This window comes from Camellia sinensis, chromosome 5 (assembly GCF_055761805.1).
Source record: "Camellia sinensis isolate YWXY chromosome 5, ASM5576180v1, whole genome shotgun sequence".
Lineage (NCBI taxonomy): Eukaryota > Viridiplantae > Streptophyta > Magnoliopsida > Ericales > Theaceae > Camellia > Camellia sinensis.
The window spans coordinates 3,457,712-3,475,697 of record NC_138965.1 but is presented as its reverse complement, the minus strand read 5'-3'; positions in this window follow the sequence as shown (position 1 = coordinate 3,475,697).

Genomic DNA, 17,986 nt, shown 5'->3' with positions numbered 1-17,986 from the left:
TGCATTTTGCATGCATTTCATCACGCTATATTGCGCACCTCATCCCACTGTTTTCTGCACATTACTTGCATTTTGCATGCATTTTATCGCGATATCTTGCGAACCACATCGCACTGTTTTCAGCACATTACTTGCATTTTGCATGCATTTTATCGCGCTAACTTGCGCATCGCGCTATTTTGCGCGGTGACCATTACTTGCATTTTGGTTGCATTTTGTCGCGCTATCTTGCGCACCTCATCGCACTATTTTCTGCACATTACTTGCATTTTGCATGCATTTTGTCGCGCAATCTTGCGCACCTGATCGCACTTTTTTCTGCACATAACTTGCATTTTGCATGCATTTTACCGCGCTATTTTGCGCATCGCGCTATTTTGCGCTGTGACCATTACTTGCATTTTGCATGCATTTTATCGCGCTATCTTGCGCACCTCATCGCACTGTTTTCTGTACATTACGTGCATTTTCCATGCATTTTTTCGCGCTGTCTTGCGCACCTCATCGCACTATTTTCTGCAGATTACTTGCATTTTGCATGCATTTTGTCGCGCTTTCTTGCGCACCACATCGCCCTGTTTTCTGCACATTACTTGCATTTTGCATGCATTTTATCGCCCTATCTTGCGCATGGCGGTACTTTGCGCTGTGACCATTACTTGCATTTCGCATGCATTTTATCGCGCTATCTTGCGCACCTGATCGCACTGTTTTCTGCACATTACTTGCATTTTGCATGCATTTTGTCGCGCTATCTTGCGCACCTCATCGCATTTTTTTCTGCACATTACTTGCATTTTGCATGCATTTTATCACGCTATTTTGCGCTGTGACCATTACTTGCATTTTCCCTGCATTTTATCGCGCTATCTTGCGCACCTCATCGCACTGTTTTCTGCACATTACTAGCATTTTGCGTGCATTTTATTGCGTTATCTTACGCACCTCATCGCACTGTTTTCTGCACAATCCTTGCGTTTTGCAGGCGTTTTATCGCGCTATCTTGCGTATCGCGCTATTTTGCGCGGTGGCCATTACTTGCATTTTGCATGCATTTCGTCGCGCTATCTTGCGCACCTCATCGCACTGTTTTCTGCACAATACTTGCATTTTTCATGCATTTTATCGCGCTATCTTGCGCACCTCATCGCACTGTATTCCGCACATTACTTGCATTTTCCATGCATTTTGTCGTGCTGACTTGCGCACCTCATCGCACTATTTTCTGCACATTACTTGCATTTTGCATGCATTTTATCGCGCTTTCTTGCACACCTCATCGCCCTGTTTTCTGCACATGACTTGCATTTTGCATGCATTTTATCGCCCTATCTTGCGCATCGCGCTACTTTGCGCTGTGACCATTACTTGCATTTCGCATGCATTTTATCGCGCTATCTTGCGCACCTCATCGCACTGTTTTCTGCACATTACTTGCATTTTCCATGCATTTTGTCGCACTATCTTGCGCACCTCATCGCACTGTTTTCTGCACATTACTTGTATTTTGCAAGCATTTTATCGCGCTATCTTGCGCATCGCGCTATTATGCGCTATGACCATTACTTGCATTTTGCTTGCATTTTATCGCGCTATGTTGCGCACCTCATCGCACTGTTTTCTGCACATTACTTCCATTTTGCATGGATTTTATCGCGCTATCTTGCAGACCTCATCGCACTGTTTTCTGCACATTACTTGCATTTTGCATGCATTTTATCGCGCTATCTTGCTCATTGCACTATTTTGCACTGTGACCATTACTTGCATTTTGCATGCATTTTGTCGCGCTATCTTGCGTGCCTCATCGCACTGTATTCTTCACATTACTTGCATTTTCCATGCATTTTATCCCGCTATCTTGCGCAACTCATCGCACTGTTTTCTGCACATTACTTGAATTTTGCATGCATTTTATCGCGCTATCTTACGCATCGCGCTATCTTGCGCTATGACCATTACTTGCATTTTGCATGCATTTTGTCGCGCTATCTTGCGTACCTCATCGCACTGTATTCTGCACATTACTTGCATTTTGCATGCATTTTGTCGCGCTATCTTGCGCTCCTCATCGCATTTTTTGTTGCACATTACTTGCATTTTGCAAGCATTTTATCACGCTATTTTGCGGATCGCGCTATTTTGCACTGTGACCATTACTTGCATTTTTCATGCATTTTATCGCGCTATCTTGCGCACCTCATCGCACTGTGTTCTGCGCATTACTTGCATTTTGCATGCACTTTATCGCGCTATCTTGCGCACCTCATCGCACTGTTTCTGCACATTACTTGCATTTTGCAAGCATTTTATCGCGCTATCTTGCGCACCTCATCGCACTGTTTTCTGCACATTACTTGCGTTTTGCATGCATTTTATCGCGCTATCTTGCGTATTGCGCTATTTGGCGTTGTGACCATTACTTGCATTTTGCATACATTTTGTCGCGCTATCTTGCGCACCTTATCGCACTGTTTTCTGCACATTACTTGCATTTTGCAAGCATTTTGTCGCGCTATCTTGCGCACCTCATCGCACTTTTTTCTGCACATTACTTGCATTTTGCTTGCATTTTATCGCGCTATGTTGCGCACCTCATCGCACTGTTTTCTGCACATTACTTGCATTTTGCATTCATTTTATCGCGCTATCCTGCGCACCTCATCGCACTGTTTTCTGCACATTACTTGCGTTTTGCTTGCATTTTATCGCGCTATCTTGCGTATCGCGCTATTTTGCGCCGTGACCATTACTTGTATTTTGCATGCATTTTGTCGCGCTATCTTGCGCACCTCATCGCACTGTTTTCCGCACATTACTTGCATTTTGCATCCATTTTATCGCTCTATCTTGCGCACCTCATCGCACTATTTTCTGCACATTACTTGCATTTTCCATGCATTTTGTCGCGATGTCTTGCGCACCTCATCGCACTGTTTTCTGCACATTACTTGCATCTTGCATGCATTTTATCGCGCTTTCTTGCGCACCTCATCGCACTGTTTTCTGCACATTACTTGCATTTTCCATGCATTTTGTCGCGCTATCATGCGCACCTCATCGCACTGTTTTCTGCACATCACTTGCTTTTTGCATGCATTTTATCGCGCTATCTTGCGTACCTCATCGCACTGTTTTCTGCACATTACTTGAATTTTGCATGCACTTTATCACGCTATCTTGCGCATCGCGCTATTATGCACTGTGACCATTACTTGCATTTTGCATGCATTTTGTCGCGCTATCTTGCGTACCTCATCCCACTGTATTCTGCACATTGCTTGCATTTTACATGCATTTCGTCGCGCTATCTTGCGCACCTCATCGCATTTTTTTCTGCACATTACTTGCATTTTGCATGCATTTTATCATGATATTTTGTGCATCGCGCTTTTTTGCGCTGTGACCATTACTTGCATTTTCCATGCATTTTATCGCGCTATCTTGCGAACCTCATCGCACTGTTTTCTGCACATTACTTGCATTTTGCTAGCATTTTATCGCGCGATGTTGCGCACCTCATCGCACTGTTTTCTGCACATTACTTGCATTTTCCATGCATTTTGTCGCGCTATCTTGCGAACCTCATCGCACTGTTTTCGGCACATTACTTGCATTTTGCATGCATTTTCTTGCACTATCTTGCGCACCTCATCGCACTGTTTTCTGCACATTACTTGCATTTTCTATGCATTTTGTCGCGCTGGCTTGCGCACCTCATCGCACTATTTTCTGCACATGACCTGCATTTTCCATGCATTTTGTCGCGCTACCTTGCGCACCACATCGCACTGTTTTCTGCACATTACTTGCATTTTCCAAGCATTTTATCGCGCTATCTTGCGCACCTCATCGCACTGTTTTCTGCACATTACTTGCATTTTCCATGCATTTTGTCGCGCTGTCTTGCGCACCTCATCGCACTATTTTCTGCACATTACTTGCATTTTCCATGCATTTTGTCGCGCTTTCTTGCGCACCTCATCGCACTGTTTTCTGCACATTACTTGCATTTTGCATGCATTTTATTGCGCTATCTTGCGCACCTCATCGCACTGTTTTCTGCACATTACTTGCATTTTCCATGCATTTTGTCACGCTGTCTTGCGCACCTCATCGCACTATTTTCTGCACATTACTCGCATCTTGCATGCATTTTATCGCGCTTTCTTGCGCACCTCATCGCACTGTTTCTGCACATTACTTGCATTTTGCATGCATTTTATCGCCCTATCTTGCGCATCGCGCTACTTTGCGCTGCGACCATTACTCGCATTTCGCATGCATTTTATCGCGCTATCTTGCGCACCTCATCGCACTGTTTTCTGCACATTACTTGCCTTTTGTATGCATTTTGTCGCGCTATCTTGCGCACCTCATCGTACTTTTTTCAGCACATTACGTGCATTTTGCATGCATTTTGTCGCGCTATCTTTCGTACCTCATCGCACTGTTTTCTGCACATTACTTGCATTTTGCATGCATTTTATCGTGCTATCTTGCGCAGCTCATCGCACTGTTTTCTGCACATTACTTGCATTTTGCATACATTTTATCGCGCCATCTTGCGCATCGCGCTATCTTGCGCTGTGACCATTACTTGCTTTTTGCATTCATTTTGTCGCGCTATCTTGCGCACCTTATCGCACTTTTTTCTACACATTACTTGCATTTTCCATGCATTTTATCACGCTGTTTTGCGCATCGCGCTGTTTTGCTGTGTGACCATTACTTGAATTTTGCATTCATTTTGTCACGCTATCTTGCGCACCTCATCGCACAGTTTTCTGCACATTACTCGCATTTTGCATGCATTTTATCGCGCTATCTTGTGCACCTCATCGCACTGTTTTCTGCACATTACTTGCATTTCGCATGCATTTTGTCGCGCTATCTTGCGCATCGCGCTATTTTGCGCTGTGACCACTACTTGTATTTTGCATGCATTTTGTCGCGCAATCTAGCGCACCTCATCGCACTGTATTCTGCACATTACTTGCATTTTGCAAACATTTTATCGCGCTATCTTGCGCACCTCATCGCACTGTTTTCTGCACATTACTTGCATTTTGCATTCATTTTATCGCGCTATCTTGCACACCTCATAGAACTGTTTTCCGCACAGTACCTGCATTTTGCATGCATTTTATCGCGCTATCTTGCGCATCTCATCGCACTGTTTTCTGCACATTACTTGCATTTTCCATGCATTTTGTCGCGCTATCTTGCGCACCTCATCGAACTGTTTTCTGCACATTACTTGCATTTTGCATGCATTTTATCGCGCTTTCTTGCGCACCTCATCGCACTGTTTTCTGCACATTACTTGCATTTTGCATGCATTTTATCGCGCTATCTTGCGCACCTCATCGCACTGTTTTCTGCACATTACTTGCATTTTGCAAGCATTTTGTCGCGCTATCTTGCGAACCTCATCGCACAGTTTTCTGCACATTACTTGCATTTTGCATGCATTTTATTGCGCTATCTTGCGCACCTCATCGCACTGTTTTCTGCACATTACTTGCATTTTCCATGCATTTTGTCGCGCTGTCTTGCGCACCTCATCGCACTCTTTTCTGTACATTACTTGCATTTTCCATGCATTTTGTCGCGCTATCTTGCGCACCTCATCGCACTGTTTTCTGCACATTACTTGCATTTTACATGCATTTTATCGCGCTATCTTGCGCACCTCATCGCACTGTTTTCTGCACATTACTTGCATTTTGCAAGCATTTTAGCGCCCTATCTTGCGCATCGCGCTATTTTGCGCTGTCACCATTACTTGCATTTCGCATGCATTTTATCGCGCTATCTTGCGCACCTCATCGCACTGTTTTCTGCACATTACTTGCCTTTTGTATGCATTTTGTCGCGCTATCTTGCTCACCTCATCGTACTTTTTTCAGCACATTACGTGCATTTTGCATGCATTTTGTCGCGCTATCTTTCGTACCTCATCGCACTGTTTTCTGCACATAACTTGCATTTTGCATGCATTTTATCGTGCTATCTTGCGCAGCTCATCGCACTGTTTTCTGCACATTACTTGCATTTTGCATACATTTTATCGCGCCATCTTGCGCATCGCGCTATCTTGCGCTGTGACCATTACTTGCTTTTTGAATTCATTTTGTCGCGCTATCTTGCGCACTTTATCGCACTTTTTTCTACACATTACTTGCATTTTCCATGCATTTTATCACGCTGTTTTGCGCATCGCGCTGTTTTGCTGTGTGACCATTACTTGAATTTTGCAGTCATTTTGTCACGCTATCTTGCGCACCTCATCGCTCTGTTTTCTGCACATTACTTGCATTTCGCATGCATTTTGCCGCGCTATCTTGCGCATCGCGCTATTTTGCGCTGTGACCACTACTTGTATTTTGCATGCATTTTGTCGCGCTATCTTGCGCACCTCATCGCACTGTATTCTGCACATTACTTACATTTTGCAAACATTTTATCGCGCTATCTTGCGCACCTCATCGCACTGTTTTCTGCACATTACTTGCATTTTGCATTCATTTTATCGCGCTATCTTGCACACCTCATAGAACTGTTTTCCGCACAGTACCTGCATTTTGCATGCATTTTATCGCGCTATCTTGCGCATCTCATCGCACTGTTTTCTGCACATTACTTGCATTTTGCATGCATTTTGTCGCGCTATCTTGCGCACCTCATCGAACTGTTTTCTGCACATTACTTGCACTTTGCATGCATTTTATCGCGCTTTCTTGCGCACCTCATCGCACTGTTTTCTGCACATTACTTGCATTTTGCATGCATTTTATCGCGCTATCTTGCGCACCTCATCGCACTGTTTTCTGCACATTACTTGCATTTTGCAAGCATTTTGTCGCGCTATCTTGCGAACCTCATCACACAGTTTTCTGCACATTACTTGCATTTTGCATGCATTTTATGGCGCTATCTTGCGCACCTCATCGCACTGTTTTCTGGACATTACTTGCATTTTCCATGCATTTTGTCGCGCTGTCTTGCGCACCTCATCGCACTCTTTTCTGCACATTACTTGCATTTTCCATGCATTTTGTCACGCTATCTTGCGCACCTCATCGCACTGTTTTCTGCACATTACTTGCATTTTGCATGCATTTTATCGTGCTATCTTGCGCACCTCATCGCACTGTTTTCTGCACATTACTTGCATTTTGCAAGCATTTTAGCGCCCTATCTTGCGCATCGCGCTATTTTGCGCTGTCACCATTACTTGCATTTCACATGCATTTTATCGCGCTATCTTGCGCACCTCATCGCACTGTTTTCTGCACATTACTTGCCTTTTGTATGCATTTTGTCGCGCTATCTTGCGCACCTCATCGTACTTTTTTCAGCACATTACGTGCATTTTGCATGCATTTTGTCGCGCTATCTTTCGTACCTCATCGCACTGTTTTCTGCACATTACTTGCATTTTGCATGCATTTTATCGTGCTATCTTGCGCAGCTCATCGCACTGTTTTCTGCACATTACTTGCATTTTGCATACATTTTATCGCGCCATCTTGCGCATCGCGCTATCTTGCGCTGTGACCATTACTTGCTTTTTGCATTCATTTTGTCGCGCTATCTTGCGCACCTTATCGCACTTTTTTCTACACATTACTTGCATTTTCCATGCATTTTATCACGCTGTTTTGCTCATCGCGCTGTTTTGCTGTGTGACCATTACTTGAATTTTGCATTCATTTTGTCACGCTATCTTGCGCACCTCATCGCACTGTTTTCTGCACATTACTTGCATTTCGCATGCATTTTGTCGCGCTATCTTGCGCATCGCGCTATTTTGCGCTGTGACCACTACTTGTATTTTGCATGCATTTTGTCGCGCTATCTTGCGCACCTCATCGCACTGTATTCTGCACATTACTTGCATTTTGCAAACATTTTATCGCGCTATCTTGTGCACCTCATCGCACTGTTTTCTGCGCATTACTTGCATTTTGCATTCATTTTATCGCGCTATCTTGCACACCTCATAGAACTGTTTTCCGCACAGTACCTGCATTTTGCATGCATTTTATCGCGCTATCTTGCGCATCTCATCGCACTGTTTTCTGCACATTACTTGCATTTTGCATGCATTTTGTCGCGCTATCTTGCGCACCTCATCGAACTGTTTTCTGCACATTACTTGCATTTTGCATGCATTTTATCGCGCTTTCTTGCGCACCTCATCGCACTGTTTTCTGCACATTACTTGCATTTTGCATGCATTTTATCGCGCTATCTTGCGGACCTCATCGCACTGTTTTCTGCACATTACTTGCATTTTGCAAGCATTTTGTCGCGCTATCTTGCGCACCTCATCGAACTGTTTTCTGCACATTACTTGCATTTTGCATGCATTTTATCGCGCTTTCTTGCGCACCTCATCGCACTGTTTTCTGCACATTACTTGCATTTTGCATGCATTTTATCGCGCTATCTTGCGGACCTCATCGCACTGTTTTCTGCACATTACTTGCATTTTGCAAGCATTTTGTCGCGCTATCTTGCGAACCTCATCGCACAGTTTTCTGCACATTACTTGCATTTTGCATGCATTTTATTGCGCTATCTTGCGCACCTCGTCGCACTGTTTTCTGCACATTACTTGCATTTTCCATGCATTTTGTCGCTCTGTCTTGCGCACCTCATCGCACTCTTTTCTGCACATTACTTGCATTTTCCATGCATTTTGTCGCGCTATCTTGCGCACCTCATCGCACTGTTTTCTGCACATTACTTGCATTTTGCATGCATTTTATCGCGCTATCTTGCGCACCTCATCGTACTGTTTTCTGCACATTACTTGCATTTTGCAAGCATTTTAGCGCCCTATCTTGCGCATCGCGCTATTTTGCGCTGTCACCATTACTTGCATTTCGCATGCATTTTATCGCGCTATCTTGCGCACCTCATCGCACTGTTTTCTGCACATTACTTGCCTTTTGTATGCATTTTGTCGCGCTATCTTGCGCACCTCATCGTACTTTTTTCAGCACATTACGTGCATTTTGCATGCATTTTGTCGCGCTATCTTTCGTACCTCATCGCACTGTTTTCTACACATTACTTGCATTTTGCATGCATTTTATCGTGCTATCTTGCGCAGCTCATCGCACTGTTTTCTGCACATTACTTGCATTTTGCATACATTTTATCGCGCCATCTTGCGCATCGCGCTATCTTGCGCTGTGACCATTACTTGCTTTTTGCATGCATTTTGTCGCGCTATCTTGCGCACCTTATCGCACTTTTTTCTACACATTACTTGCATTTTCCATGCATTTTATCACGCTGTTTTGCGCATCGCGCTGTTTTGCTGTGTGACCATTACTTGAATTTTGCATTCATTTTGTCACGCTATCTTGCGCACCTCATCGCACAGTTTTCTGCACATTGCCCGCATTTTGCATGCATTTTATCGCGCTATCTTGCGCACCTCATCGCACTGTTTTCTGCACATTACTTGCATTTCGCATGCATTTTGTCGCGCTATCTTGCGCATCGCGCTATTTTGCGCTGTGACCACTACTTGTATTTTCCATGCATTTTGTCGCGCTATCTTGCGCACCTCATCGCACTGTATTCTGCACATTACTTGCATTTTGTAAACATTTTATCGCGCTATCTTGCGCACCTCATCGCACTGTTTTCTGCACATTACTTGCATTCTGCATTCATTTTATCGCGCTATCTTGCCCACCTCATAGAACTGTTTTCCGCACAGTACCTGCATTTTGCATGCATTTTATCGCGCTATCTTGCGCATCTCATCGCACTGTTTTCTGCACATTACTTGCATTTTGCATGCATTTTGTCGCGCTATCTTGCGCACCTCATCGAACTGTTTTCTGCACATTACTTGCATTTTGCATGCATTTTATCGCGCTTTCTTGCGCACCTCATCGCACAGTTTTCTGCACATTACTTGCATTTTGCATGCATTTTATCGCCCTATCTTGCGCATCGCGCTACTTTGCGCTATGACCATTACTTGCATTTCGCATGCATTTTATCGCGTCATCTTTCGCACCTCATCGCACTGTTTTCTGCACATTACTTGCATATTCCATGCATTTTGGGGCTCTATCTTGCGCACCTCATCGCACTGTTTTCTGCACATTACTTGCATTTTGCATCCATTTTATCGCGCTATCTTGCGCACCTCATCGCACTGTTTTCTGCACATTACTTGGATGTTGTATGCATTTTATCGATCTATCTTGCTCATCGCGCTATTTTGGGCTGTGACCATTACTTGCATTTTGCATGCATTTTGTCGCGCTATCTTGCGTACCTCATCGCACTGTGTTCTGCACATTACTTGCATTTTGCATGAATTTTGTCGCGCTATCTTGCGCTCCTCTTCGCATTTTTTTCTGCACATTACTTGCATTTTGCATGCATTTTATCGCGCTATCTTGCGCAGCTCATCGCGCTATCTTGCGCAGCTCATCGCACTCTTTTCTGCACATTACTTGCTTTTTGCAAACATTTTATCGCGCTATCTTGCGCATCGCGCTATCTTGCGCTGTGACCATTACTTGCTTTTTGCATGCATTTTGTCGCTATCTTGCGCACCTCATCGCACTTTTTTCTACACATTACTTGCATTTTCCATGCATTTTATCACACTATTTTGCGCATCGCGCTATTTTGCTGTGTGACCATTACTTGAATTTTGCATTTATTTTGTCACGCTATCTTGCGCACCTCATCGCACTGTTTTCTGCACATTACTTGCATTTTGCATGCATTTTATCGCGCTATCTTGCGCACCTCATCGCACTGTTTTCTGCACATTACTTGCATTTCGCATGCATTTTATCGCGCTATCTTGCGCATCGCGCTATTTTGGGCTGTGACCACTACTTGCATTTTGCATGCATTTTGTCACGCTATCTTGCGCACCTCATCGCACTGTATTCTGCACATTACTTGCATGTTGCAAGCATTTTATCGCGCTATCTTGCGCACCTCATCGCACTGTTTTCTGTACATTACTTGCATTTTCCATGCATTTTGTCGCGTTATCTTGCACACCTCATCGAACTGTTTTCTGCACAGTACCTGCATTTTGCATGCAATTTATCTCGCTATCTTGCGCATCTCAGCGCACTATTTTCTGCACGTTACTTGCATTTTGCATGCATTTTGTCGCGCTATCTTGCGCACCTCATCGAACTGTTTTTTGCACATTACTTGCATTTTGCATGCATTTTATCGCGCTATCTTGCGCACCTCATCGCACTGTTTTCTGAACATTACTAGCATTTTCCATGCATTTTGTCGCGCTGTATTGCGCACCTCATCGCACTATTTTCTGCACATTACTTGCATTTTGCATGCATTTTATCACGCTTTCTTGCGCACCTCATCGCACTATTTTCTGCACATTACTTGCATTTTGCATGCATTTTATCGCGCTATCTTGCGAACCTCATCGCACTGTTTTCTGCACATTACTTGCATTTTATCGCGCTATGTTGCGCACCTCATCGCACTATTTTCTGCACATTACTTGCATTTTCCATGCATTTTGTCGCGCTATCTTGCGAACCTCATCGCACTGTTTTCTGCACATTACTTGCATTTTGCAAGCATTTTCTTGCACTATCTTGCGCACCTCATCGCACTGTTTTCTGCACATTACTTGCATTTTCCATGCATTTTGTCGCGCTGTCTTGCGCACCTCATCGCACTATTTTCTGCACATTACTCGCATCTTGCATGCATTTTATCGCGCTTTCTTGCGCACCTCATCGCACAGTTTTCTGCACATTACTTGCATTTTGCATGCATTTTATCGCCCTATCTTGCGCATCGCGCTACTTTGCGCTGTGACCATAACTCGCATTTCGCATTCATTTTATCGCGCTATCTTGCGCACCTCATCGCACTGTTTTCTGCACATTACTTGCATTTTCCATGCATTTTGTCGCGCTATCATGCGCACCTTATCGCACAGTTTTCTGTACATTACTTGCATTTTGCATGCATTTTATCGCGCTATCTTGCGCACCTCATCGCACTATTTTCTGCACATTACTTGAATTTTGCATGCATTTTATCACGTTATCTTGCGCATCGCGCTATTATGCGCTGTGACCATTACATGCATTTTGCATGCATTTTGTCGTGCTATCTTGCGTACCTCATCGCACTGTATTCTGCATATTACTTGCATTTTACATGCATTTCGTCGCGCTATCTTGCGCACCTCATCGCATTTTTTTCTGCACATTACTTGCATTTTGCATGCATTTTATCACGCTATTTTGCGCATCGCGCTATTTTGCGCTGTGACCATTACTTGCGTTTTCCATGCATTTTATCGCGCTATCTTCCGAACCTCATCGCACTTTTTTCTGCACATTACCTGCATTTTGCTTGCATTTTATCACGCTATGTTGCGCACCTCATCGCACTATTTTCTGCACATTACTTGCATTTTCCATGCACTTTGTCGCGCTATCTTGCGAACCACATCGCACAGTTTTCTGCACATTACTTGCATTTTGCATGCATTTTATTGCGCTATCTTGCGCACCTCATCGCACTGTTTTCTGCACATTACTTGCATTTTCCATGCATTTTGTCGCGCTGTCTTGCGCACCACATCGCACTATTTTCTGCACATTACTTGCATTTTCCATGCATTTTGTCGCGCTACCTTGCGCACCTCATCGCACTGTTTTCTGCACATTACTTGCACTTTCCATGCATTTTATCGCGCTATCTTGCGCACCACATCGCACTGTTTTCTGCACATTACTTGCATTTTCCATGCATTTTGTCGCGTTGTCTTGCGCACCTCATCGCACTCTTTTCTGCACTTTACTTGCATTTTCCATGCATTTTGTCGCGCTATCTTGCGCACCTCATCGCACTGTTTTCTGCACAATACTTGCATTTGGCATACATTTTATCGCGCTATCTTGCGCACCTCATCGCACTGTTTTCTGCACATTACTTGCATTTTGCAAGCATTTTAGCGCCCTATCTTGCGCATCGCGCTATTTTGCGCTGTCACCATTACTTGCATTTCGCATGCATTTTATCGCGCTATCTTGCGCACCTCATCGCACTGTTTTCTGCACATTACATGCCTTTTGTATGCATTTTGTCGAGCTATCTTGCGCACCTCATCGTACTTTTTTCAGCACATTACGTGCATTTTGCATGCGTTTTGTCACGCTATCTTTCGTACCTCATCGCACTGTTTTCTGCACATTACTGGCATTTTGCATGCATTTTATCGTGCTATCTTGCGCAGCTCATCGCACTGTTTTCAACACATTACTTGCATTTTGCATGCATTTTATCGTGCTATCTTGCAGAGCTCATCGCACTGTTTTCTGCACATTACTTGCTTTTTGTATACATTTTATCGCGCCATCTTGCGCATCGCGCTATCTTGCGCTGTGACCATTACTTGCTTTTTGCATGCATTTTGTCGCGCTATCTTGCGCACCTCATCGCACTTTTTTCAACACATTACTTGCATTTTCCATGCATTTTATCACGGTGTTTTGCGCATCGCGCTGTTTTGCTGTGTGACCATTACTTGAATTTTGCATTCATTTTGTCACGCTATCTTGCGCACCTCATCGCACAGTTTTCTGCACATTACTCGCATTTTGCATGCATTTTATCGCGCTATCTTGCGCACCTCATCGCACTGTTTTCTGCACATTACTTGCATTTTATCGCGCTATCTTGCGCATCGCGCTATTTTGCGCTGTGACCACTACTTGTATTTTGCATGCATTTTGTCGCGCTATCTTGCGCACCTCATCGCACTGTATTCTGCACATTACTTGCATTTTGCAAACATTTTATCGCGCTATCTTGCGCACCTCATCGCACTGTTTTCTGCACATTACTTGCATTTTGCATTCATTTTATCGCGCTATCTTGCACACCTCATCGAACTGTTTTCCTCACAGTACCTGCATTTTGCATGCATTTTATCGCATCTCATCGCACTGTTTTCTGCACATTACTTGCATTTTGCATGCATTTTGTCGCGCTATCTTGCGCACCTCATCGAACTGTTTTCTGCACATTACTTGCATTTTGCATGCATTTTATCGCGCTTTTTTGCGCACCTCATCGCACTGTTTTCTGCACATTACTTGCATTAGCATGCATTTTATCGCCCTATCTTGCGCATCGCGCTACTTTGCGCTATGACCAATACTTGCATTTTGCATGCATTTTATCGCGTTATCTTGCGCACCTCATCGCACTGTTTTCTGCACATTACTTGCATTTTCCATGCATTTTGGGGCGCTATCTTGCGCACCTCATCGTACTGTGTTCTGCACATTACTTGCATTTTGCATGCATTTTGTCGCGCTATCTTGCGCACCTCATTGCATTTTTTTCTGCACATTACTTGCATTCTGCATGCATTTTATCGCGCTATCCTGCGCAGCTCATCGCACTCTTTTCTGCACATTGCTTGCTTTTTGCATACATTTTATCGCGCTATCTTGCGCATCGCGCTATCTTGCGCTGTGACCATTACTTGCTTTTTGCATGCATTTTGTCGCTATCTTGCGCACCTCATCGCACTTTTTTCTACACATTACTTGCATTTTCCCTGCATTTTATCACACTATTTTGCGCATCGCGCTATTTTGCTGTGTGACCATTACCTGAATTTTGCATTTATTTTGTCACGCTATCTTGGGCACCTCATCGCACTGTTTTCTGCACATTACTTGCATTTTGCATGCATTTTATCGCGCTATCTTGCGCACCTCGTCGCACTGTTTTCTGCACATTACTTGAATTTTGCATGCAATTTGTCGCGCTATCTTGCGCACCTCATCGAACTGTTTTCTGCACATTAGTTGCAGTTTGCATGCATTTTATCGCGCTTTCTTGCGCACCTCATCGCACTGTTTTCTGCACATTACTTGCATTAGCATGCATTTTATCGCCCTATCTTGCGCATCGCGCTACTTTGCGCTATGACCATTACTTGCATTTCGCATGCATTTTATTGCGTTATCTTGCGCACCTCATCGCACTGTTTTCTGCACATTACTTGCATTTTCCATGCATTTTGGGGCGCTATCTTGCGCACCTCATCGCACTGTTTTCTGCACATTACTTGCATTTTGCTTGCATTTTATCGCGCTATCTTGCGCACCTCATCGCACTGTTTTCTGCACATTACTTGAATTTTGTATGCATTTTATCGATCTATCTTGCTTATCGCGCTATTTTGGGCTGTGACCATTACTTGCATTTTGCATGCATTTTGTTGCGCTATCTTGCGTACCTCATCGTACTGTGTTCTGCACTTTACTTGCGTTTTGCATGCATTTTGTCGCGCTATCTTGCGCACCTCATCGCATTTTTTTCTGCACATTACTTGCATTTTGCATGCATTTTATCGCGCTATCCTGCGCAGCTCATCGCACTCTTTTCTGCACATTACTTGCTTTTTGCATACATTTTATCGCGCTATCTTGCGCATCGCGCTATCTTGCGCTGTGACCATTACTTGCTTTTTGCATGCATTTTGTCGCTATCTTGCGCACCTCATCGCAATTTTTTCTACACATTACTTGCATTTTCCATGCATTTTATCACACTATTTTGCGCATCGCGCTATTTTGCTGTGTGACCATTACTTGAATTTTGCATTTATTTTGTCACGCTATCTTGCGCACCTCATCGCACTGTTTTCTGCACATTACTTGCATTTTGCTTGCATTTTATCGCGCTATCTTGCGCACCTCATCGCACTGTTTTCTGCACATTACTTGAATTTTGTATGCATTTTATCGATCTATCTTGCTCATCGCGCTATTTTGGGCTGTGACCACTACTTGCATTTTGCATGCATTTTGTCGCGCTATCTTGCGTACCTCATCGTACTGTGTTCTGCACATTACTTGGATTTTGCATGCATTTTGTCGCGCTATCTTGCGCACCTCATCGCATTTTTTTCTGCACATTACTTGCATTTTGCATGCATTTTATCGCGCTATCCTGCGCAGCTCATCGCACTCTTTTCTGCACATTACTTGCTTTTTGCATACATTTTATCGCGCTATCTTGCGCATCGCGCTATCTTGCGCTGTGACCATTACTTGCTTTTTGCATGCATTTTGTCGCTATCTTGCGCACCTCATCGCACTTTTTTCTACACATTACTTGCATTTTCCATGCATTTTATCACACTATTTTGCGCATCGCGCTATTTTGCTATGTGACCACTACTTGCATTTTGCATGCATTTTGTCGCGCTATCTTGCGCACCTCATCGCACTGTATTCTGCACATTACTTGCATGTTGCAAGCATTTTATCGCGCTATCTTGCGCACCTCATCGCACTGTTTTCTGCACATTACTTGCATTTTATCGCGTTATCTTGCACACCTCATCGAACTGTTTTCTGCACAGTACCTGCATTTTGCATGCATTTTATCGCGCTATCTTGCGCATCTCATCGCACTATTTTCTTCACATTACTTGCATTTTTGCATGCATTTTGTCGCGCTATCTTGCGCACCTCATCGAACTGTTTTCTGCACATTACTTGCATTTTGCATGCATTTTATCGCGCTATCTTGCGCACCTCATCGCACTGTTTTCTGCACATTACTTGCATTTTCCATGCATTTTTTCGCGCTGTCTTGCGCACCTCATCGCACTATTTTCTGCACATTACTTGAATTTTGCATGCATTTTATCGCGCTTTCTTGCGCACCTCATCGCACTGTTTTCTGCACAATACTTGCATTTTGCTTGCATTTTATCGCCCTATCTTGCGCATCGCGCTACTTTGCGCTGTGACCATTACTTGCATTTCGCATGCATTTTATCGCGCTATCTTGCGCACCTCATCGCACTGTTTTCTGCACATTACTTGCATTTTCCATGCATTTTGTCGCGCTATCTTGCGAACCTCATCGCACTGTATTCTGCACATTACTTGCATTTTGCATGCATTTTGTCGCGCTATCTTGCGCACCTCATCGCATTTTTTTCTGCACATTACTTGCATTTTGCATGCATTTTATCACGCTATTTTGCGCATCTCGCTATTTTGCGCTGTGACCATTACTTGCATTTTCCATGCATTTTATCGCGCTATCTTGCGCACCTCATCGCACTGCTTTCTGCACATTACTTGCATTTTGTCGCGCTATCTTCCGTACCTCATCGCACTTTTTTCTGCACATTACTTGCATTTTGCATGCATTTTATCACGCTATTTTGCGCATCGCGCTATTTTGCGCTGTGACCATTACTTGCATTTTGCATGCATTTTATCGCGCTATCTTGCGCACCTCATCGCACTGTTTTCTGCACATTACTTGCATTTTCCATGCATATTATCGCGTTATCTTGCGCACCTCATCGCACTGTTTTCTGCACATTACTTGCATTTTGCATGCATTTTGTCGCACTATCTTGCGCACCTCATCGCACTGTTTTGTGACCATTACTTGCATTTTGCATGCATTTTATCGCGCGCTATCTTGCGCACCTTATCGCACTGTTTTCTGCACAATACTTGCATTTTCCATGAATTTTATCGCGCTATCTTGCGCACCTCATCGCACTGTTTTCTGCACATTACTTGCATTTTGCATGCATTTTACTGCCCTATCTTGCGCACCTCATCGCACTGTTTTCTGGACATTACTCTCATTTTGCGTGCATTTTATCGCGCTATCTTGCGCATCTCATCGCACTGTTTTCTGCACATTACTTGCATTTTGCATACATTTTGTCGCGCTATCTTGCGCACCTCATCGCACTGTTGTCTGCACGTTACCTGCAATTTCCATGCATTTTATCGCGCTATCTTGCGCAGCTCATCGCACTGTTTTCTGCACATTACTTGCATTTTCCATGCATTTTGTCGCGCTGTCTTGCACACCTCATCGCACTATTTTCTGCATATTACTTGCATTTTGCATGCATTTTATCGCGCTA